General features: G+C 40.1%; 2 long non-coding RNA genes across 4 annotated transcripts in view; both read left to right on the forward strand.

Moving 5' to 3' along the window:
* The first annotated feature begins 8,621 nt into the window (after window positions 1-8,621).
* LOC134549555 (uncharacterized) overlaps window positions 8,622-25,256 on the forward strand; it is a 47,204-nt gene continuing 30,569 nt past the window's right edge. For all 3 annotated transcript variants that reach the window (XR_010080133.1, XR_010080131.1, XR_010080132.1), the window contains exons 1-2: window positions 8,622-9,946; window positions 19,814-20,035. This is a non-coding gene — a long non-coding RNA (uncharacterized LOC134549555). The remainder of the gene's footprint in view (window positions 9,947-19,813; window positions 20,036-25,256) is intronic.
* On the forward strand, window positions 9,954-19,796 carry LOC134549556 (uncharacterized). The gene is made up of 3 exons (XR_010080134.1): window positions 9,954-10,600; window positions 11,781-12,050; window positions 13,057-19,796. It is a non-coding gene; the product is annotated as an uncharacterized LOC134549556 (long non-coding RNA).

Below are 25,256 nucleotides of genomic sequence, written 5' to 3' on the forward strand. Positions count from 1 at the left end.
CTTCCCTGCAAGAGGAAGCCAAGTGTATTCCATTTACGATACTTTCCACGCTGAACATTTAATTAATTAGGCAAGAAAAAAATGATATTATTGAGAGAAGCAAAAGTCCATGCTTTAGTCGCAGTGGTATTCTATGCTTAGGTAAGACAGTGAGAAGATGGCATTTACACCTGATAAGGAAAACAGAGGCATAAACTTCAGTCTTCAGTATCCTCCAGAACCTCTGTTCCTGTGTGGCAGCAAAGTAATCATGAGAACTTCAAATTTAACTCTTTATTTGCTTTGATTTTCTTGGTCCTCAAAGAAAAAGTTTCTCATTCAACTGCATGGAATATTTCATTTGACACAAACCAGATTTCTCTCTCTGTCTCTTCATCACCAACCCTCCCCCCCAAATCTCTAAAGATACTTCAAGTGTTCTCTACAGTTTCATCACGATTATGTTTTTCAAAATGCATTTTTGATTCAAAACCTGAAAAAAAAAAGGATTTGTACAGCCTTGCTTGATTTATTCAAAATATTACTTTGGATTAAACTCGTAGTTAAATAGGGTTGTTCTTGTTTTTTAGTCAATGAACTGATTTTGTAGCTTTTGGATGCTCTCTCTACATTTTACTATGCAGTAAAATGAGTTGTAATGCATTGTGTTTAGTTTATTATTTGTCTCCTTCCACTTATGATTGTCTTAGTGCTGCAATTAACATTAGTCCTAACATAATGCACTGCCATTGTGACAATATTGACCAAATCAATCTGTCAAATGAGCTGTGAGATTGTCTTTGTAAAAAAAAAAAAAAAAAAGGCAACAAAAACCCTAACTTAAAAGTGGGTTTGGTTTACAAGGGTTCCTACTATTTATTTGTTTTTTTTAAATCCCATTTTTGGTGATAGAAGTACTGTATGTGGCAAAGGTGTGATATTGCTAGACAAGGAGGATGGGGCCTCTTCAAAACCTTCCACTTTCTTTTTTGTAAGATGAATTTCGATGTTTTGCAAGAGATGCAGCATTTTAAAAGCTGCTTCTTCTGTAGGCAGAGAATTATCTCTGATTAACAGTCAAGGGGGCAAGACTTAAGGTGGTATCCAGTAATTTTAATGGTGGGAAAATGCCCATCAGCCTTAAAATTTATCTTATTTCATTGTTCACTTTACACATGAAGCTCCTGTTTCTTAGATAATTCAGTTAAAAACACAAGAATGAAAGTTTCATATGGTCTGTGTGGAAATGGTCCTAGTGTATGGTCAAGAGGCTTTGTTTACTAAACCAAATAGTTGTAAAACATTCTTTATCATGATTATTCACCAGCTGGTCATTTAAAAAAGGCAAAAACCTTGGTAGTATGAGCCTGGTGCCTGAAGCTGTTCAGTTTAAACCTTTATTAATAATATTCTCATGGCTTTTTCTTTTAATTCCCATAATGGCCGGATACTGAGCTGCACATCAAAGGAATTTTGGTTTTAAAAGCAATGGTGAGTGCTGCACATTGCATTCACTCCCCTTTGATCACCATCCACAGCACAAATAAATCCCATTAATCAATATTTTCTCTATTTCCTCCCTGCCTTTCTGTCAGTGCCAGAGATCTGTTTCTGATTTGCTTTCCTTTGTTTTATATGTTAGGAAGGTTTCTTTGGGTATCTTCTGTCTAAAAGGTAAATTTCTCATTACTTTAGGAATGAAATAGTTGTAACTGGGACTTGATCAGAGCCTCCTCATCCTGAACGTCAGGGCAGGGGTATTGAAGCAATTAGAACAGCCCCGAGTCTGTGAGCAATCCATTGGCCAGGATTCATTCACAGAAAATATTTGGTGTACCCTTGCCAGCTGGAGACAAATTAATAAAAGTCACAGTCTGTTCGCAGACAATTCTTGAGAAAAGTGATGAATTTCCTGAAAAAGCTGTGACCTGCCCATCCACTTCCAGTTGTGACTAGAAATGACTGTGATTAACTGGTGTGCTTTCCATGGAAAGCTCTGAGATATGGTTCACTTTCGTTTCCTCCCAAGCAGCTTCATGGTTTTACTGTGTGTTTGCAGCTTCACCTCTCTGCACTACGTGCACTCTTGGGGTTTTTTTTTTTTATGTTGTGGGGGTTTTTTCCCCTCTGTTTCCCCCATGCATGTTTTTTATTTGCCTTCAGTTTGCTGGTGTCAAACATTTTGGTGCAACTGCTGCCACCAATGAATGGCTGTGCCGGGAAAATCCAACTCCTTGGGGGAGGAAAGGGAGAGAAAGGATGATTATTTTTCCATTCTGTTGAACAAAGCTGGCTTCTGCTGCCATTTTTAACACTCCAGTATTACTGGAATTAATTTGATGCATCTGTTCCTGAATTACCTCCCATAGTTTTAGTCCTTACTAGACTTCCAAACCAGTGTTGATTTAGGCCTGTTTGTTCCAATCCATATTGCATTCCCATAAGCTCTATGCTATTTTAAAGCAGTTTAATTGCTTTTAAAATCCTTTGGTATTAAAGTTACAGTAAATTTCAAACTTCATTATAGTATTAAACATACATGTCTAGATTCTCTCTAGGGCTGTATAAAGCCTGGCACATATTACCTTCTCCAAGTATGTTGTGAATATTCAGGTTCCAGAGTTGAATTATTATGGGAAATCCACAATGTGTAAGTGATTTTTTTTATATAGGGATTCTCGAGACCCCAGTAAGAAGCAATTCTTAAACAGCAAAAATGTTGAGAGTAAGGGCCTCTGGGTCACAAATAATATTTTCTCACAATTAAATTTTCCAAGCAGCATGCCATTGACAGAGGGTTGCTTCACCTTGAATTGAATGTTTTCTTACTTAGAGCTGTGGGGAGATAAAGACTCGTTTAATTGATATACATATTTGAGCTGATCTTATTGAACACACATAATTTCATTTGATTGGTGTCACTGTAACTCATCCTCTGTTAGTTTTCAGAGTTGCGTGTCCTCTGGGTTCTTGGGCCTGGATTTATTCAGCAGCAGAAGGAGCAAGGTGGGAGAGAAGTGTCCTGTAGATAGGGATTGGAGTGGCAATGCTGAAACTCACGTTGAAAGGAAAGACATCCTGTTAAGGATCAGTCTTTAAACACTCTGCTGGGGAGATCAAACTTTCTGCTCTCCTCAGGTTAAACTAATTGAACCCTCTAATCAATATTTCTGCTTTCCTCTGCCCCAGGAAACAAAGCTGAAAACACAACGGGAGACCTAAAAACTTCTCCTAACCTTGCTCCAGCCTGGGACATAAATTCAGAGCAGCATTACATTACACTTCCTATGGCCTCGAGGGGCTGATAGGGTGGCCAAGAATAGCTGAAACAGAGCAAGGCTCTGGCCACGTTCCCTCAGCCTGTCTCACACTGGGAACCAGAGCAGGAGAAGCACCGAGCTGCTGGAAAGGTCCCACACTGCCAGGGAAGCCACTGGCACCAGGAGTGCCCTCCCTGCCTCCTCCTCCTCCTCCTCCTCCCAGCTGACACAGATGATTTACACCACCAGGAAGGGCCAGTGTGTGACATGCCCAGGAGCTGTTTTTAAATAGGTTGCCCATATCGGGACTGAGAACCGTGGGGAGTCCAGAGGCAAAAGATTTATATTCAGCTGGACAGAGGTAAAAGAATTTTGTAAGTTTGATGCCTTTTCCTATCATTTATCTAGCCAGAGTTTTGTACTCCCCACAGCTAGGCTAAAATCCATTTGAGATCCTTTTTTTTCCTAAAACTGGAGGTAAATTAACTACCCAGTCAAAAGCATTTTGCATATGAAGTGATCAGGGTTTAGGGAGTTTTTTTTATGAAGGAAATCACAGGCTCATTTAAAAAAAAAACAAACTGTGAGCAAAATAATTATTGCATTTCACTCCTAAAACCTGATGTTTGGAAATCAAGTTAAGTACAAGCCTGTAATAAGCTATTTCATTTTGGTTGTACTGCCTTCCCTTTTTATGCATGAAAGAGTATCAGTTTCAGATAAGCCACTTAGAAGCAGTTTCAAGGAAAGAACCCACAAAGAATCAAGTCACTCAATTTAAGACATAAAGTCCTTGCCCTGAAAACACTGCCTGCGGTTAAGCCACTTGAGCAAGGGTGGAAGAAGAGGCAGTAGGGGTCTAAATAAGCATTTCTGCTTTTTGTCTCACCTGTTAAACCCTAAACTAAGTTGGATTTTTTGGAGCACCACACTGCTTTTGAGTGTAAGGAGTTGCTATGGATAACTTAGTTTTGCAGTCGTGAAAGAGGGATGCTGGTGCTGGTTTTGATTTTGTTTTGTGAAAGCAACACTGAAAAATGAGAGGTGCTGTTCTACCTGTTTTTTTCTTCTATTTTCAGCTAATTGCATCAATCGATGAGTATTTCCTCAAGCATCCTTTATAGTGTGCATTGCTAGAACATTTGAGAGAGCAATTCTTCCTGGTCCTTTGCTACAGAGTATAATCCAAGGCTTGATCTAGAAATTAGTATCCTGGGGAGAAAAATGCATTTTCAGGATGATGTTCACCTGTTCTTTTTGTGAATGTAAACCCAAGCAAAACACAGCAATTTTTCTTTTGTGTGTAAAGCATTGCAAATGCCCCTCACCCTTGAGGAGACTGTAACCTTTTAATCTTAATCAGGAGGTTTAACCTGAATCAGAGGGTTTGATCCCATTCCTTAGAAACTTCCTTGCATGAGCCAGAAGTGTTGTAAATTCTTCTGTGGGAGGAAAGGAAAAGCAAGTTCAGCTGGCAGTCCCAGATGTTGTCTCTGTTCATTTCAAGCACTGCTAACTCACCTGCATGCCCATTGAATACCAGAGATCAGCACAGTTCTAGGTAAAACAGGAAGAATTAAAATCTGCTGTTCCTAGAAGAGACTAGGCGAGGTGCAGGAGAAGAAGCAGTCAGGCTGAGATTGTAAAAGAAGGTAAATTTTTGTGTATTCTTAGTCTTTATCATCAGCTGATTCCTTTTGGCAACAAGTAGAAAATGTGCATATTGTAAGTTTTTTTCCATAACTGCCCAAGGTCTGTAGGAAAATGAGTCCCATTAGCTTTCAATGAATTTGTTCAGCTCAGACCTAAATATTATATATTTATATACTATATATTTATATAATAATAATATGCAGACCTGGATATTATTCCCTCTAGGAGATGGTCCAAACAAGCTCCATATCCACTTAGTGGAAATACTGTTCATGTCTTCTTTACTGTTTCTACAATTTGTGGAAATGACCTGGTGTGAAATTAAGTCTGTTTCCTTCTGTCTCTCTGTCCTTGGCCTTGCCAGCTCTTGCCATTTCTCCCTTGACCAAAGCCTGTTTTATAACAGAAGCATGGCAGTCAACTTGCAGCTGGGAGAAATCAAATACAGATTTACTTCAGCCCTGCATTTTCAGAAAACTTTTTCTTGACCATATGGAGGAGGTAGTAAACAACCTTTGGCTTCTGCTTCAGCCACCCTTTTACCTGGGAAGGTGAACTCCATACCTCATTTCCCATTTTCTATGGTTGTTACTAGTGGGAGAAAAAAACTAAACAGTGAATCCATTGGGACTGCAGGACTGCTCCAGGATGTGCAGGAAAACTACAGAGGGAAGTGCCCTCTCTAGTTATGGTTTATAGATGCTTTTTTCTGTGCATGACTGCACTACTGAGGACCCTTGTCTTGGAGAAGCACCCACTGGTCTGGGTTAGCTCCATCCTGGACAAGGGATGTGGCACCATGTGCTGCCTTCCAGCTTGGGATGTCTCTGTGCTGTTCTGGCCCACAAAGCTCTGCTGTCTAACTTGGCTCTGCTTGGCTATTGTTAATTCTGGTTTACCTCTGTGTGAACCAAACCACGGGGATGTCAAGTTCCTCCAGGCTGAGCACTTCATTTGCTTTACATTAGCACAAGTCATCCACAGAGAGCCCCTGATTCCAGACTCCACAGTAAATCCAGCACTGTGTTATCTCACAGCTGCTGCTCGATGAGCCAGCACTAAGTACTGTGGTACCTGCTCAAAAGTTTGGATGATTAAGTAGGTTTAGGTATTGACAAAATTAAATTAAAACATCTGAACTGTGTAGAAGTTCTGTTTAGGAATTGGTCCTTTTTGTTTATGTTCCTTATAAAGTCATGAGAGAGGTAAGTTCATGTTTTGCCTCTTAGAAGAAAAAAAAAAACAACCCATCAAATCATACCAAATCAGAGAAGGCTTCTGGTTTACATATCCATATTTAGAGACTTGGCAGAGAAAGTGTGAGCAATTAAGGAGGAATTTATCTGTGCCACTAAAATGTGCCCATTTAGCTAAATGCATTTCGCTGATGGAGTTTGAAACTGGCAGCAGATGGATACCCAAACACAGGGATGCTGCAAGGATCACTTGGAGTAGGAGCAAGTAGAATTTTGATTTTCCAAGCAGAAGGATGAATGTGTCAACCTCTAGCAAGATGAATTGTTTATTTCATGTTTATTTTCAAAGTCTGCTGAAATGAGATGGTTATCTCTAGAATTCCGCCCACTGAAATCTGTGGATTCCTGCAGTTATCTGGTCCCATCTTGTATTTTTTTGGGAGCTGGAAAGAAAGCAGTGCTTGCCTGGAAGGAAGCTTTAACTCAAGTTTCAATGTCCTCCACTGAGTTAGATTCACTTTTTGGCTGTGGAAAGGATCCCCAACCTATCAACAACACTGACAAACTTAAATTTATTCGAAGAGTACTGATTTTTTATACACGCAGTAGATTCTAAAGTGCTTTTTGTATAGTTCAGTTCAAGTGGTTAAAGAGAGAAAGCATGAGAAATGTAAACATCGTTGACATGAGCTGTTTTCTATTAATTAACTTATGCATATCAAACCGAATGCTGTTGCCAGGACTTCACATGCAGCTCCCTTTCCCCAGAAGATGATTTGCCAAATGCAACACAGGTTACATGGTGGGAAAAACAACCAGGGGAATCAAGGCTTGATCCAGACTTCTGCTGCCATGTACATTCTTGGCACTGGCACACCTGTGACCGTGTTCACAGGAGCAAGCAGTTTTACTACATGAACACGAGGGCTGCTGAAATACCTCACTGTCGCTTTCTAAGAGGTGCATCTGGAATTTTTTGGGTAACAATGCTCAAACAGGATCCCTGCACTGCTTTATGCCTTCTTGGAGAACTGGCAGTCAAGGACTGTGCAGTTGGCTGGGTACTTGCAGCCTTGCTCCTTGGCATCCAGCCCTGGTATTCTTTTGTCTCCACTCTGCATCGTGGTTATCACACTGCCTCAGCACGGGGAAGGAGCAAAAACATTCTCAAAAGTGCAAAGGAAGAAGTCGAATTAAGATAAACATTTACATAACTGGGGAAAATTACCCAGGAAGGACTGGAAATCTGATGACATTCTGTTTACCTAGTGCAGTATTGAAGCAATTTGTGAGAGATACAAACCAGAACACTTTGTATAAATCACTGTGAATGTAAGGACCTGTGAAGCAAGACAGTAAACACTAAAATTATCAAGCTGGCTTAGCACAATAGAACTTACTCGAGGCAATACTTTGCACAATGCTTTTACCTACAGCTCTTTTGAGGTGGGAAAAGAGCAAGGTGGTGCAAAGCTTCATGTTGAGAAAAGTTGCCGTACAATCTATATGTAAAATCTATAAGTTTTGCCCATTCTAACCAAATCTAGCCTTGCCATTCTATAAATGCTGGTCCTTCTGGGACTACAAAATTTGCATTCCCACTTCATTTTTGTTATCCTTAGGTAATCATAAGGTTGTGTTTGTACTTCTCATGAATTTTAGCCAGTAAAGGTAAAGCTGTGCAGAAATTTGGGCTTTGTACAGACCAGTTCACACATCTGCTTGATACAACCCTTGTGAGATGTCAGACCACATCTAAGAAACGTATTCTGTTTTATTTAGAAGCAGAGGCTGCATTTGGAAACCTACCACAATATTTGGCTCCTCTTTCTGAACCTAGTCTGAGTTTTTCATGCCTTCAAATCAGATTAGACGAGTGTTTTCTCCCAAGACTTCCCTGTAATCCTAAACAGGATTTCTCAAGAGTTAGGGGTCAGTTGCAATATTGAAGGAGGTGCTGGCAAGCCATGGAAATGGATGTTTCCTCTTTTTGGCTGGGGTAATCTAGCAGCTCTCTTGATTGCAGCATATGGTGTGTGAAAACAAGCATCCAACCAATCAGATAGGCAAGGCTGGAAAGGGAAGTAGCTTAAGAGGTCTGGGAAAAATTCACAATGGGGAGATCTCAGCAAAAGAGAAGTTGGGGAATTATTAATGTGTAGATGTATTAGAAATTCTTCTCCTATGGGAAAGGACCACAGCAACCACAAAATTCCCATTTTCAAAATGAACCGCAGGGATCACTTCCTTAACCAAGTTTTCTCAGTAATAACATAAGACAAGCAAATTCATTAAAATAACATAACCACCCTTCTCACTGCCTGGGAAGAGAGAGGAACAGTTCCGTGCTCAACTTAAATTTTGTAATAAATACTGTATAAGAACATAAGCTAGATAACATATGTCATGATAAATGGAGTCTAGTCTACCAGGAGGCATTTATTAATAAAAACTACAGCGACAGCCAAAACAAACAGGCCTCCACAGAGCTCAAGTTTCTGTTTCATGTTCTGCATTTGCGAGGGATGTCTCGAGCTCTGAGAGCAGCAGTGAGACAGAGAGAGGCTGAAGGATCAGTCAGGAGATGGACACGAGCTACTCACTCACACCAGCAGATAGGGAGGCACAGGGAAGAGTCTGGCACCAGATTAGATGAGAGGGAAGAGGAAAGTCAGGCTGGTGAAGCAAAGGGAACACAGAAACGTGACAGCTGTGAAAGGAGTTCTGGGAGGAGGAGGGATGAGTTGTTTGAGTGCTGGAGCTGATTTATTCACTTTCTGTGGGAAACTAGCTGCAGATCCCAGTCCACTGTCAGTTCTGAACATCTGGACAGATTCTGAACTTACATCCAAACTCTGTGTTCCTTCTCTTCTCACAGTTTCTTGCCCTTCTCTTTGTCTCTCTTACGTGTCTCTTCTTGCTCTGGTGACAGCTGAATGCTCCCTGAGAGTGCAGAGCTTGAGGATTTCCCTATGGGAAATGTTTCTGGACTTTCTCAGGACAGTAGGGGGCTGTTCCTTGGATCAGCACCTGTGATGGACGTGGAGCAGTGCCCAGCCCTAGGAGCTGGCAATAAAATATAAATGCACCTTTCTCCATCCCCTCTTTGGCGCTGTTCAGAACAGCAGGATGATGCCAGGGAATTTTGGGTACTCTAAGCATGTTCATATAATATTCGATCTTATTCAGCTTTGTTTTGTTGCTTTTTAACCTTTCGAAGCAGGTTTTACTTTCTTCTCTACAAAAGTAAACAACTGATTCCAGGGCCAGTAAAAATATAATCCCTTCATAAGGCCTGAAGCTGAGCCCTTCCCAGTAGTGTTATGGCAGGTCATTGTTCTGTCAAAAGATTATTAACTTTTCTTGGTGTTAAAATATAAATAAATAAGTAGGAAAGTTGTATGTGTCCCCAGGGCACTTGCTCAGCTATGAAAATACCAAGTACAAGTACATTTCTCATTACAGAAAGGAGAATGGGGATATGTTTGGAACAATAGTAATCAATTTCAGAAATGCTGTGATTTATTGGGCATGGCAGTTTCAGATTTTTGAAGCATGTGTAATACTATTTTCTCCCCATCCCTTTTATACAGACAGATAAAACTTTTGGTGGAACTAGAACACAATTCACATGATGCATAATGCTAAAGAAACAAGGACACAATAATTCATAACAAGTTGCTCTGCTCTTCCCAGAGACAGATTTTATTACCAAAGATTTGGTATCTGCTTTAATAACATTTTTTTTTCTTTTTTTTTCTTTTTTTTTTTCTTTTTTTTTTTTTTTTTTGATATGGTTCATCACTTTCCCAGAGTTTAAAAGCCATGAAGAGAAAGATGAGAATTCTTCTCTTTCAGGTCAGGTGCTTTTTGGGTACATGACAAATACATGTCTCTGTATTTCCTCATCAGGACACAGAGAATCATAACTCAATTTATTTTCCATTTTGAGAGTGTTAAGTAGCTGTTATCAATAACATAAATGAAGAGTACTGTAACATAATTCTTCCATAGAAAGACATTTGAAGAAGTTTCTTTCAGATGAGAAGGCTTCCCAATTCACAGTCTCCAGGGGTTTCTTTTTCATGTAAAAAACTCCCCATTTCAATACCCAGAGCTGAGCTGTTCTAGCTTTGACTTACTGGTGTGTTAAAAAATTTTTGGCACTTGAAAGCAGAACATATAAAACTGATTGGTGTTGAAGCTTAGTTTGGGGAAGAAAATAATTTCATATCTGATCTCTTGCTCAGCTTTTGTGCTTGGGAGGTCTCTGGCTTACTATAAAAATCAGATAAAATTGGCTGCCAAAATCAAGAGTCATAACAATCCATTTAAGAAACTTGCCAGATTTGCTGGAAGATCTATCACTTGATCCTCAGACTTTGCTCTCTCTGTCACTCAGTAACACAATATTGTGTTCTTTGTTGGGTTTGCTTCTTCCCATACCCAGCAAGGCCATTTCTGTTGTCCTGTGGGAGAGTTTATGGCCCTTGCTTGGTTGCTGTGACTAAGGTAATTCTGACTCTTGCCCACTGTGAAGCTGTTGCCACCACAAATGATGAACCTGTGCCTCCCATTTTTGCTCCTTAGTTGTCTGTAGCTCACATCAAACCCTCATTTGTCCCACCACTGCTGCTCCCTGGGAGCTTGCTGACAGAGGGACAGTTCTTATTCTTGTCACCTCTTAAGAGATTAATTATTTCCATGTCAAAACCCATTACCTTTTGGGCACAGGTGGTGATCTGTCACATCCTCTCTGCTCTTTCTCCCTTGCTGCAGCACTGGGATGACACCACCAGCCAGAAGGGTTGTTCTGGGACCATGGAGGCAGCAGATGTTGGCAGGAGCAGGCTGTGACTCACAGCCCAGAGGAGTCCTCATGCACATCCAGCATATGCCTGGGTTTTCTCCCCAAATTCCCAGGCTTTTCCCCCAAAATTCCTGGCTTTCCCCTGGAAATTCCCTCTTCCCCCCCTCAAAATTCCCAGTTTTTTCCCCAAAATTTCCCTCTTTCCGCCCCTCAAAATTCCCAGTTTTTTCCCCAAAATTTCCCTCTCTTCCCCCCCAAAAATTCTTCGTTTTCCCCACAAAATTCACAGGTTTTGTCCCAAAATTTCCCTCTTTCCCCCTCAAAAGTTTGCGGTTTCCCCAAAAATTCCATTTCCTCCCCTAAATTCCCAGTTTCCCCCTCAAAAATTTTCCACCCCAATTCCTGTTTTTTGCCAAAAATTTCCCTCTTTTTCCCCCTAAGTTCCTTTCCCCCACAAAAAAGTTCCCAGTTTTTCCCCCCAAATTCCCTTTTATTTTTTGCCAAAAATTCCCCCTTTTCCCCCCAAGAAATTCCTGTTTCTTTCCCCTAAAATTCTCGGTTACCCCTCCACAAAAATCCCCTCTTTCCCCCTTACAAATTTCCATTTTTTTCCCCCTAAAAATTCCCAGTTTCCCCCAAAAATTCCCATTTTCCATCCCCTCACGTGGTGGATGGGGTCCTGTCACTCTCCCTCTGGGATGGGAAATGTCACAGCTGCCCTTTGGCATGATGTGCACGATAATCACCGAGCTGCTTGATGAGGAAACACAGAATAAAGAGCAGGGATTCCAGGCTCAGTGACAGCATTTTGGGCCATTTTATTCCAGTGTCACTGCTGACCCTCCAGCCACCTCACGTGTGGCTCTTTTGTGGTTTTCACAGGACCCTGCTTCACCCCAGCAGGCTGAACCTGCTCTTTGCCATGTCACTTCACCATCAAATTGCTGGATGTGTTCTCTGGTACAGCAGGCAGAGCTGAGCCCTGCTGCAAACCCATCACCTGAGCCAGAGCTGCCTCCAGAGATGGATGTGCATGGAGCTTCAGAGCTGCTTTAATCAGAGAGTTTCATATTCATGAGCCCCTGAGAAAAGGGAGCTGGGTAATTAAGATCATTCATAATGCTGGAGGATATTCAGGCTAAGAAAAGGAAGGTAACTTGTTTTTTAAGGGCATAAATCGATCTCCTGCTCTGGTTAGGAAAGCATGATCCAGTGTTCAGAGGAAGATTTAATGGTTGGGCTGCTGTTCTCTGAGTGCATGTAACAGGAAGAATAAGGTTTTCTGATAAATAACATATTCATTTTGCTCAGTGTTGATGCCTCTAATCAAGACTAAGGTACATCAATAAAAAATGCAGTGAATCAGCACAGTGCTTGTCTGTAACCCTCTCCTGAATGCTGGGAAAGCACAAGGTTTTGGGAGATGAATTGCTGTGCCTTTCCCTTCTCTCACAGTCCTTAGAATTCATCAGCCTGTGAAAATGCAGGCATCTTTTCCTGTAGGGAAAAGAAGCACAGCGGGTATGAGGCACATGCAGAGTCTCAAAGTCCCTCACTGTTTGTCTGACTCACTCAGAGCCTTGGAAACTCCCCTCCACCTAAAATACGACCTGCTGTGGGAAAGCAGAGGGTTTTTTTTCTTCCTGTCCCTGTGAGCTCCCAAATGGTACTTACAGAAGAGGTTTAAAAACGTGTTTTCAACACATCACACAATTAATAATCAGCTCTGTACTCCCTGCTGGCTCAGGTTGCAGGGGAAGGAGGCATTCAGCAAGGCTCTCCTTGCTTTCCACAGATCTCACAGCAACATGCCATGAAATTATTCAGCCCAAGAGCTGATTCAGGAAGGCATGGGAAGGAGTTTGTTGTTGCAGACTGAGCCCCCTCTGCTTTTGGAGAGAATTTGGCATTTTCTTTAGGAAAGCTCATCTCAAGGAGAGGCTGTTGGACAGGAAAATCTGCTGCCTCCATCTCTTGGGGAAGTGCAGATCCTATCTGGAGAAGAAACAACAATTTTTCTTTTCTTTGCTTGCTGATTCTGAGATCCAGGAGACAGCACCTCCCTCCTGCACGGCGGCACCTGTTAATGTGTTGTTGTTGTTGTTATTATTATTATTATTATTATTATTATTGTACTATCAGTCCCTTCTCTTTCCAGTGTGAAAATCTCCAGGAAGTTTCTGTGTCCAATGGCCTGTACCAGGTTCCTGAATCAGTCACCAGTTCAAGTGTTTTGTGAAAGTGGAAAGAATATTTTCAGGTTAATCACCTGGAATGAGCTCTCTAGGTGGGGCTGAGGGATTTGTTTGGGGTTTAGATTTACACAGATGCTCCTGCACTTGATTTTGTATTGAAATACAAATAGTTGCTTCCTAAATTTGATTTTGATGTACTGTTCTTCTTTCCAGTCTCATAGTTTCTGTCCTCAAAAGCACTCATTGGCAGTGTCAGGGGAGGCTCACTGGAGGTCTCTTTGATATTGTACTTTAGAAAATGTCACTTCATTTTTTGCTGTGTTCAATTCTACACCTGGGACAAACACTGTTCCAGGTTACACTGGGAGACCTGTAAAGCTGGTATAATTGGATATGGAAGTGCTTAAATCTCTGCACAGTGAGGCAGAGAGAAAAACACTGTTCTAAAGCTTTTGCATGAGTGTCCAGTTTGAGCTTTAGGTGTCTGCTTTGGGATCAGGTGAGATTAAAGAGCTGCTTTGGTGAGAGCTCTCCAAGCTCAGTTGAATGATTTCCCTGGCTCTGCACTAGGCTCCAATCAGAGTTCAGTCTTATTCTGCAGCAAACCCCCACCCCGAACACCAGGAAAACTTCAATTTCACAAAAATAATGATATTGTATCTGATTCTCTTGTCAAGTTCTAAACAAGATTGTTCTTGATTTGCAAAACTTACCAGGATGCTGATAAATGGCTTGTCACACCTTATTGTTCATGTATTCACTGCTTGGAAAAGGAATCCAATGTTTAACTCACAGAGAAGTCAGATTTTTAAGGAGGCCTGAGATTCTCTGAAGGAAGACACTGTTGTATAGGATTGTCTGAATAAACTGCATGTTTCATTCAGAAAATTTACAGCAGCTGAGAAAGAATAAATGTCTGTGACACACCGAAACACAGAAAATTACATTTTAAGAAAAATAAGTTCTAAACATTTTTCTTGATGTCTAAATCCAGTGATGGTTTAACAACCAAGTCTGTTCTCAGGCCTAGAGAAATACCTTTGCAAAATCTTAGGGTTAGATGCTTTGCAAAGCATAAATGAGCAAACAAGAATGATGGTGTGAAAGACATTATTCAGTAATTAAGGTTTTAAGTGAAAGCTAAAATATTTTGCCATAGAATTTTCCATGAATTTTAATGGAAGATGCATGGTTAAATCACCTATACTTCAACCTTTATTTTCATTAGGAGCTCTACCACTGCCTTCTCTCCCTTCACTGAGGTTTTTGTAGTTTTCTTTTTCCTTTTTCTGGTCCAGACAAATACCACAGTGATGAATATGTTAGAATAGCTTCTAAAATAATTGAATATCCATAGTTTTTCACTATTTCCCCCTCCCTGTACTTTACCTGCTCTTACAAACAGATAACCAATAGCCAAAACAGTTCTCTTTTTTAAATGAAGACTCCAGGCAAAAACTGTCCAGGAGATACCAAACAGTTCAAATAATTTATTTAACAGTAACTCATTTGTTTGTATTCTTATCTGTCAGTTGTGGAAAGAGGGAGAAACACCAAAGTACTATGGCATAGTATTTTTTTTTAATGACATTTGTGCTTTAACCTCAAATGGGAGAATTTCCCATCTGGACAAATATCCTGTCCACTTGGACCTACCCCAGTATGAGGCACTCTACGTTTCTGTTAGAAGTTTTAACATTTTGGGGTTTGTTCTAAAGAAATGCTTTAGTGTGTTTAACTTCTTAAGCCATTTCAGGACAAAGAAACAACTTCAAACTGTCCAAGCCTTTTCTAATATTAGATTTTATAGGTAGGTGGAGCAGTACCTTTTTGTTTTTGAAAGCAATATCTTCTAAAATGCATTTTTAAGTAGTTTTCTAAACATTAAACTTATAATTGCCAAGTTATATGAAGATTTTATAACAATAAACTTATAATTGCCAGATTATATGAACATTATATAACATTAAACTGCTAATTGCCAAATAATATGAAGTGCAGCTAGGAACTGTTTGCTTAAAACAAATAACAAGCTATTAGCAAACAGTATCTAGCTGTACTTCATATAATTTTGGTGAATAGAGAGAGAGAACTAAGATTTTATCTGAAGAGTTGTGCTTTGGAAGGAGATCAAAAAGAGTTCATCTTCTGACTGCTATTTTGTTTTGCTTCAATGTTTTTTTTCAGGAGGATCTGGATTATTACATCTGAATAGAAAAAATCTTTTCCCAATGATCTGAAAGCAAAATGTAAGACAAACTGACGTTGTATGAAAAATTACTCCATAACTTCTGAAAAGGAAGAAGAAAGGAATACCCTCAAACCAAACAATCAAAGAAACCCATTTTCTTTTGGGGTTTTATTCTTTCCCTTGGTGATGACATTCAGTGGTTGATTAATGTTGCGTCAGGCCACGTTTTGTTTAGCTACATAAAAATCTTTCTGCAAACTCTCCCCGTGCCTTTGTGGATGGTGACAAGAGCTTGGATTCTCCTGGTGATGAACAGCCCTGGGGCTGTTCTCAGTGCGCTGAGTGATGCTCTGATTGTCCATTCTCCTCAGGCAACATCAGAAGCGAGTGCTTTCTGTGGAGTGTTTCTTGTGCCAGAGGATGTGCATCACTCTCCCAGCAGCTTGGCTTCTCTCCTTCATTGAGATTCATTTGGATCTGCAAGCTGTCCCCTGAGCATGAACACTCTGTGCAACTGGAGATGCCTCGTTCCCTTCTAATCTCTCTCCCCTTTTATTATTATGCTGTTTGTACAAGGCAGGGTTCATCTTCAGAATTTTATAGATCAGTCTCCAGAAATTACATTTGAAAGTTTATTGATCTGATGGATTTTGAATACTCTAGATTTTTCGCCTTCATTTTTATTGTGTGTTACAAAATCACCCAAATTTGCTTCAGAGAGTGGTGCTGCTTAATTTCATTGTTAAATAAAATTCAATTCTGGTTTTTTTCTTAAAGATAAACAGGTTAGTGCATAATTTTCTGCTTATTTTCTCTGTTTTTCTATCTCTTTTGCAGTACCCGTGTAAATAGAGATTCAAAACTTGAAAAAAGAATTAAGTGCCTTCTACAGCAGAATGACAGAACAGAAAAGCATTCACAGAATCACAGAACAGTTCAGGTTGGAAGGCACTTCTGGACATCATCCAGTTCACCCTCTCTGTTCAAGATAAGGCCAGCTTACAGGATGTTGCTCAGGACTGTCTCCAGTAGAGTTTAGTTTATTAAAGCAAAGAGACTGAACAACCTCTCTGGGTAACCAGTGAATGATTTGTCTCACAGCAAAAATCTTTTAACTTCTATTTAAATGGAATTTTCTGTGTTAGAGAGTCAGACCAGTCTTCTTTATGGTCTTCCATGGGGTAAGATTCTCCCCTATTGGCAATCTCCTCCTGAGACATTCTCTTTTTTTCCAGGCTGAACAGTTCCAGTTATCTCGTCCTTTTTGTATGACAGATGCTCCATTTTTTTTCATGGAGTTTGATGAACTCAGTGCCTCCCTTGTGCCAATAAAGCCAGAACTGAGTACAGCAGTGCAGACGTGGCCTCACCACTCCTCAGTGGAGGGGAAGGATCACTTCTCTCCATCTTGTTGGCAACACTCTTGCTGATGTAACCAGGGGATTATTGGCTCTTTTTGCTGCCTCATGATCAGCTTTGTATTTTGATTTTCCTCACCTGATACCTGCACACTCAAACACTGTCTTTATTCCATCTGAGTCACACATCCCTGCTTCTTCCTCTTGCATGTTTTATTTTCATGTTGAAGTCATCAGCATCATCTTGTTCATCCATGCAGGATCCATGCTTGATTGTTCTCTTGTCAGGACAGACCAAGGCTTGGAGGAGTTAGTCCCAGGTCTCCCTTCTCCCCAGGATTGTCTGCCATGGGATTCTCTCAGGCAGATCCTGGAGGAAAATTCTGTGTTCATCCGAAGTCCTGTTTTTTGCCTTGTTTCCTTCTTACAGGATCTTGAACTCCACCATCCTGTGGTCACTGCAACAAAGTTGACCCTGACCTTCACACCCCTCTCCAGTTCTTCCTTGTTGCTAAGTGTGGGTCCAGTAGACCTTCTTCCCTTGTTGATTCCTGGACGTTCAGGAAAGGAGGCTGACTTGCACTTGTCTATTGTGGTAATTTTCTTTAATTTTTGTGACGTCTCTGCATTTACACTCCCAACCCTACACCTCAGCTGATCAGAACTAGCTGTGGTAAGAGCTGTTCTGGCCTGCTGCCCAAAAGTAATATTCCATCATTTCCTGATGGGGGAAAAAAGTCCTGTAGACTTGTGGCCATTTGTCCTCACATCTATTTGCAGCTCCTTATTTCCCTTGAGAAGCATCCAAGACCATTTAGAAGTTGAATTTTCCGATGTCCTCACTGATCTCCAACCTCCTCCCCCTCTGTTTCTTGGAAGGACCATCTTATGAGGACAAATCTCCCACGTTGTTTAATTCCATTATTCACTACTCAGTGTCCACTTTATTCCTACTCATCACACAGCATTCTTTTGCTCCTCCTTTTTCTGAACTTACTTGGAGATCTGCCCCCTGTAACACTTACAGATGCATAAACACACAAAAAGTGGGCACTTTGTCATGTTACAGATTTTATTTAGCAGCAGATTCGGCTATCAGATTATCATTAGGTAATGTGCTGACATACATACCCCAGAGGGAGATGATTGTGAGCTGCTGGAGCAAAAACGATCAAGACGAGTCTGCCAAATATATGGTAGGTATTAATCACCAACAAACACAGCGTTTTTTTCCTCAGAAAAGCACTAAACTACAAAGCTTGTCCTTTTGTCCACAGAATTACTGTAGCATGCAGGGAACTGGGGTTGTTTTGACAGAACCAACTTTGACAGCATATTGATCTAATAATTTCAGTTGCTTTCTAGCATTCCAATGCTTTCTTTTCTCCTCAGAATTCCCCTTTAACACATAAAGATTTTGATAAACTTGGACTGAATGCACATGCAACTTGTGTTATCTCTATTAAGAGATTTCAAATACAGTTTTTATCCTCTTCCACTGATATTTCCCATTATTGAAAAGACCAAAACCTTCTAGACCTTTTCAATATTTGGGTACCTTCTTATGCTTGGAATTGAACTTAACTTACATCTTTGTGTTCTATGTCCACTACAGCATACAGAGAATAAAAGTCAATATGCTTGTATGAAGTACTTGAACCTCAATCAGGACTTGGTGTCTTGAGCCTAGTGAGACTGAGATCCCAAAATTATGGATATTAGTAAACTGAGGTTCTACAAGCATGACTTTAAACTCTTTGTAAAACAGTTAGAGACATTAGTGTGTGACTCTGAAATACAAATAAATATGTTAAGAAGAAAAAGATGGAATAGAGAATTAAGACTGTTTTTACATAATCTTACACAAATTTTTCACAAAGTAGATCAAACCAATCCTTGAATGCAGTAGGTAACTCAGTTTTCTACTTCTCATTCTACCCATTTTGCCCTCACTACAGAAATCAGTCTCTTTCTTTAAACACACAAAGTGCTGCACATGATGTCAAGGAGGGAGTCTCATCATGCTGATCCTGGTCTCAGGGGCAGATCACAGTGCAAGTGGTGGCACCAATAGAGCACAAAGGAAAAAGGGTTTTTTGTTGTTATCTACTACCCTTAAATTTGCAACATGTTCAAATAAATATTTGTGTGGCTAACAGATCATTTAATACTATGCTATGGGCACCTCTTAAGACTGAAAACTTGTGATATTAACAATTTGCCACTAGGATTTTGCAGAGTCACTAAATAGCACAATTAAATTTACAGTGTTCCTTCAAGGTTCATTTCCTTCCAGGAGAAGATCAGCTGTCAAACAGAACAAGAGTTGTTCTAGAGAAATAATATAATCAATTAGTGACTAGGTGAGCACTTTTAGCCAAATGACTTTATCCATTAATGTATTTTTCCCAGCACAGTTGAAGAATGTTGCTTTATCAGAATAGTTAATGAGGTTAGACTTGAGACCCCAGATGAATTTCTAGGTTCATTGAAGGGAACATAAACCTAGAAATTTTGGGAGTTTTGATCAAGAAAGAGAGTCAGTTCCTCCAGTAAATGACTCTTTGTTGATAATATCTTTTTCTACCTAAAAACTGCTGAACTATTAGCATAATATCATTAAAGCTCTCTTAGTTCTCATGTATCAGTCAGCATAAAGATTTCATGTTGTTCTGCTGACAGCATTGCCATGACTGATAAAACACAGAAGTATGTTAAAGACATTACTGTTTCCATTTAGGTTTGCAAGCACATCTGAAAAGAGAAAAGGAAAGGATGGCTAGTTAAAACTATTTTTCCTTCCTCATAAAAAATACAGTAGGTGAATCCAATGTTGAAATAGATAAAAGTATTAGTGTATTCTAGCCATGAGCACAAGGTACCACTAAGCATTGCCTTCTACAAAACTTCTTGTGTAGGAGACCTCCTGAGAATGAATTGGGGAGTGTGTGATAACATTGAAATAAAAGGATTTGTGTGGCAGCAGCTGGAGGCAGAGACTGATTTGTTCTCCTGCCCAGTGGATATATACTGACTTCACTGGGCTTACTCAGTACCTGGGGGCCAAATCCTGTTTTTGTTGAAACCAGTGACAGAACTCCCAATGACCTCAACAGAACCTGGAATTAATGTTCTGTTTCTCTGTGAATTATGTTTTCACATCATTTACAGGAGGGAGTTTTTTCTTCTTGGTCGGCATGGTAGGAGTTTGTCAGAACGTCACAGAGATCTATGAAGTGGCTGCAGACTAATGTCATTGGGAATGAGAGGAGATTTTGATCCTGTTTGTTGGAAAGGAAACTTGAAGTAATGAGCCCAGAGTACAAGGAGACCACTGGAGCTGGAAGATTTGGAAGCTGCATGGCAGGATCATAATAGCCACTGGACTTTCAGGTTTGCTGCATATTTGATAGGGAAAGGGAGGGAATTTCTTATTCCTCACACTTTGTCTTTACAATCAAAGCTAGAACGTAATATTTCTAAAGTTTAGACAGGAATTGCAGCAAATGAGTTCAGCTCAGTGAACAGAATGGTACGTCAGCTGAGTTTTTCCTGCTCCCTCAGTTCCCTGGAAAATTCTGAACATTGTAATAAGATCAGAGAAGACACTGATGCCAGGTCACACAGCTACTGGCTGAGGAGTGCTGATGTGCACTCTGAGAATGGTTAATGTTCTTCTTTATTGCACAGCCAAAATAAGACAGAGCTATCGTGCAGACTCTTTTCCGCTTGTACTCTGGGGATTCTGAAACATTTCACTTTTACTAGTGGCTATATGGAGCAAAACAAAACACTAGCCAGTAGTTTACATTTTTGCTGCCTGCTTTATTTAGCACCAACCCTGAAGTGACTCTGAGCATTTATAAAAAGAGAACTCTCACAGCACCGAGCCCATGTGAAAGATGGTGTCGGCTTTCCCCTGTGGAGATTAAAACCAGAGGATTTTCTGTGCCAAGCCCAACTTGAGGGCTAAGTTAAGCCAGGGAGCCTGTTTTCTGTCCCATCATTGCCTGTGTAATGCTGCCTGCAAAAGTGTGCTGTGGATTAATGGTATAACTTGTTCTGTCAGTCTGTCTTTCCAAGTGAATTCACTAGTCTGGAGTGTGACTGCTACTTGAAGATGAGCCTTGAATCTAGATCCATGCAGGACAGTCCTTGCTAAGAGAGGGATGCACTGCAAAATGAACATGAACTGCCATTTTTCAGAATTGTGTGTGAGCAAAAGTGCTACTAGATTAGAATACAGATACTTCATATCCCTAAAATGTAAGGGGCTTAGTCTTATATAATGAGACATCATTTATTACAAATGTTTCTGAAACTTTCTATATAATTCTTTCTGTTCTTTTCTGTATTCAGTTGTCTTTGTACCAGTAAAAGACAGTGATTTACACATTAATGGAAAACATTCAGGTTTTTTTAGATGTCTTACATGTTTAACAGCTAAAATCAAAGAGGAGAGACAGCCTAGTGGAAGTTCTGCTTAGGTTGCTATTCAGCAAAGCCCACAGTTCAGAACTTTCCCAAAGAGAACCAACAACCCTACAAACAAAATAAACCAGCCTGGTGACATGGAGAAGTACCTGATGGCAAGGGCTCTGAAGAAAACATGCTTTGACAGCCTGCTTTGCATATAGACATGGATGCTCGAAACAGGAATCGTTCTTTGGGAAGGGGTCAGGACACAACACAAATAAATCAGCAAACCAGAAATGCTTGTGGGACAAAATATTTCAGTCTTTCAGGGAGTTGAAGTCCAGACATTCAGGGGAAGTAAGTTAAATAACTGGTGGTGCATTTGAATGAGAACATTCATCTTGTTTGTCAAAGCCCCACAGATATTCTTCAAACTGACAGAAGCATCTGACCACATTTCCCCCTTTCCCTACCCTGAATGAACTTGTGAACCAGCTGGGCGCTGCCTGGGTTCCGGACATTTCAATGGTTTTGGCTGTATCCTAACATTCAGCCTAGAGGAATTCCTGTTAATTTTCTTTATGCTCTTTATTAAGCTTTTGTTTTGTTCCTTCAGGCCTTTTCTGTGTGTTGAATGGGAAAACCATTTTATCTGATGAAATTTACATTTCCGTAACCGTAATGGCTGCTTTCTCTGAGAACATACTATGCAAAGCTCCAGAGCCCAAACGCTCTTGAACTTTGTGTTGTTGGGGTGGTGGGTGGGAGACACAGGGACTAGACTTCAGTTCTGCAAATGATTTTGCTCTGTACTTAGGATGAGGGGATGCAAAAGCTTGATGCTCTGCATCTGAATTCGTTATGGGCAGCTGTAAACTACAAATGGTTTTGGGGCTTGTTCCATTAAGTTGATGAATGTTCTGATGAGAAGGAGTGCTTGCTGCTTCCTTAGCAGCAGGTGACCAAGTGAGCAAGGATCTGGGGGGGTGCTGGGTGTTATTACTGTAATAACCTGTAAACAGCAAATCCAGAAATTTGGGTTTCAAGCATTTTCTCTTGGCACGTATTATAATATAAGGGAAACCACATGGAAGAGCCTGGAAGAGATCAAGGGGTTCTTGCCTGGTGTAGAAACAGCCAGCCATCCTCTGCCACAAGCATTGTGCAACCTGCACTGTCGAAAGCAACATTCTTTCAGTTGTTTTTCTGGGTAAGCATCGTGATGCAAATATCAGGATGAAATCATGCCAAACTCATCGATTTCGTAGATCTTGGATTAGTCTGGCAGGTGCATAAACTGCCTAAATTCATCCTGTCTGCTGTTTGCTTAATGTGGTGAAACAAGCCTGCTAAGCTTTACTCAGTCTGTGGTTGTAGTGACCAGCCCACTGAAGCTGCATGTCAAAGCTTTTTGGTATCACTTAAGACATAGCTGCCATTTTGTTTTTTAAATATACCCTGCTTCTTAAATTTTATTTTGGACATGTCAGAAAGCTTCACAAAAAGTTGTATTACACATTTTAACTTGGCTCAGAGCCAAAGACCATTCTTTTCCCTGTACTTTTAAAAGCTGTGGACACAGAGTGAGTTACAAGTTTGGGGTTGCCTGGCTGTTGCTCCTTTTCTGTCTCTATCTCCCAGAATGTAACTCACAAACCAATATAATCATCCTTGGACTGTAAAGAAGAATATCTCAAAGGCAGTCAAAAATCTGCTTTGATGCTGTTTAAATGAGAAAAATATATAATTTTACATATAAAATAATCTAATTATTTTCTTTGCCTGAAGCTTTGCGATCAAATTGGGAGAAACAAATTTACTGTAAATGAAACAGAAATATTTTTTAGCTGATTAAAACCCTGTTTTCTGCCTGCTTCACCTCAGGTCATCAGACAGATAATATGTCTGTTCTTCCCACTAAATAACTTGCCAATTAACTTTGGAAACAAGCTTCTAGGGAAGGTGAGACTGTGTCACAGGATATGGGATGAGGTAGCGCTCTGAGGGGATGGGAACCAGCAGTTCAGCTCAATACATTATACATCAAATTTATCAAGCTGGCTTTGGCTTTAGCAGGACAGCAGGAGCCTTGTCCAAGCAGCTGTCACCAGGACTGGCACTGGTTATGAGGCTGGGCTTGCTTTTAGAGTTCCACTGGAGAAAGATTTAGCACCAGGAAGTTTCCATTTGCCTGGCTGCTTGTGTAATGGATGGTGTGGCTCTCTCTTTGCTATTCAGGCTTTTCCTGGCTCACACAGCAGCACCTTGTCATGCCATAACATCATTTATTTAGATCCATGTGAGGAGCAGCTCTGTTTGGTTGTTTATTTATGCTTGGAAGTGGATTTACTTTCTCTCAGCACAGCTTTCCCTCGCCATGGGAGTGAGAAGGAACTGACATATTTCAAAATGAGTCCAATTAAATGTTGTCCAAACTAAGAGCAAGTCTGATTTCACAGTCAGACTACCTTAAATGATAACTTGATCCAGCATTCAAGTTGCACTGTGATTTCCAATGTCTTTGAATACAACTATTCTGCAAAATGATAAAAAGTCTGATTAAATACAAGACAACACTTTGTCAAACCTATATTATAGTTTGGCAAAATATACCTTGTGACCTATTATGAATATTTTTTGCTGATTGCAACTGTTCTTTCAACCCTTAAAATCAACACAGTACTTTGTTTGAAATATTTAAATGCAGATTTCCAGCAGCTGCAAATTTCTTTTGGCCTCATCTAGTTAGAAAAGAGTCACGTACCTCCAAATTAATTTCCAGGTTTGCTACTACTAACAGACCTCAACGTGATTATGAATGTCATTAATTTCTGCACCCTATGATGAATGCAGGGAGAACAAAGATCATTAGGTAATGTATTCCACAGCAGGACACATTCCACTGAAAAAGTCCAGCCAGCACGAAAAGATGAATATAGGAACCAACAAAAAGGGGGCTCTTGAGCTATTTAATTTCTCATTTTGTACTTCAGAGCCATATTTTTCCTTGTGAATCGAGTCAGCTGGTATCTCCTGGGTCCAAAATTCGTACCTGAAAATGTGGACTGGAAAGGTAGAGATAGGGGGGAAAAAAATGATGCAAGATCTTCAGCTTGTCTAAGACTTCATGGTGCTGCTGACCACCAGAACTGTTCTGGTCAGGACCATGAAGTGCCCTGGATGGACTGAGTTTGTTAAGGTTAAAATACAGTGATAAACCCAAAGACCTTGATCCTGAAACCTACCATTTTCTTAAACACTTTAAAAAGCTAATCATTTGGATTTAATGTCTACACATACAAATTATATCTATAGTTTTGTACACTAGAAAGATCCCATATTATTTTCATTAATGAATTACAAAACCACTGAGAAGTAAAATTATCAATTACGACAAAATAAATCACGGCTATGCTCAAAAAAACATTGCTGCCACAGCAAATAGCCCCAGTTGAAAAACACAGCAGATTTTCTTCTAGTTCAGAATAATTTAAGCACAGCTATGGCCAAAACCAACCATCCACCAGAAAGATTCTGATGTGTAGTTTGCTTATTTGGTGTAGTTTGGTGCTTTGTTAATGCACCAAACTTGCAGTAGGCATAAAACAAATGACAAACAGCCTTAGGTGACTGTTCTGTATCAGTGTGTCCCCAAGAAGAAACATGAATGATATTAAAGTGGATGGGTTTTTCTTTTTCAAATTTATTCAAAAACATTTGCATGGAGGAAAAACTTGAGTCATAGTAATGTTTCACTGTCTCTTAACAGTGTAAGGTGTATTGCTACTATGCTCAATAATTTTAGTGTATTTTTATTTTAGGATGTGTTTCAAATGCTGACAAGCAGAAATCGTCTTGGTAACTGGGCAGGTTTTCTGGTGAATTGCTTGACAGGTTATAAACCTGCAATTTTAGAGTCATATTAGGAATGTGGACACACTTTCAATCCAGATCAAATAAACCTTAATATACAAATTAGGTCAAATACCAGTACGTAGTCAAATGTCCCCTGGTAAAATTTGATGCAATCCCAAAAGAGACGACAGTTGATGCCAAAAACCCACGAAATACCTGAGAAGTGGTTTATTTCAAAAGCTGGCTTCCTGTGAGGAATTCCAAGCCATGCCAGCTGAATCCAATAAGAGGACAAGAGACCTTGGGGTGTGTAGATGTAGAACATGATTTTATAATTTATTTT

The sequence above is a fragment of the Prinia subflava genome, chromosome 4, assembly GCF_021018805.1.
Source record: "Prinia subflava isolate CZ2003 ecotype Zambia chromosome 4, Cam_Psub_1.2, whole genome shotgun sequence".
NCBI classification, from domain to species: Eukaryota; Metazoa; Chordata; class Aves; order Passeriformes; family Cisticolidae; genus Prinia; species Prinia subflava.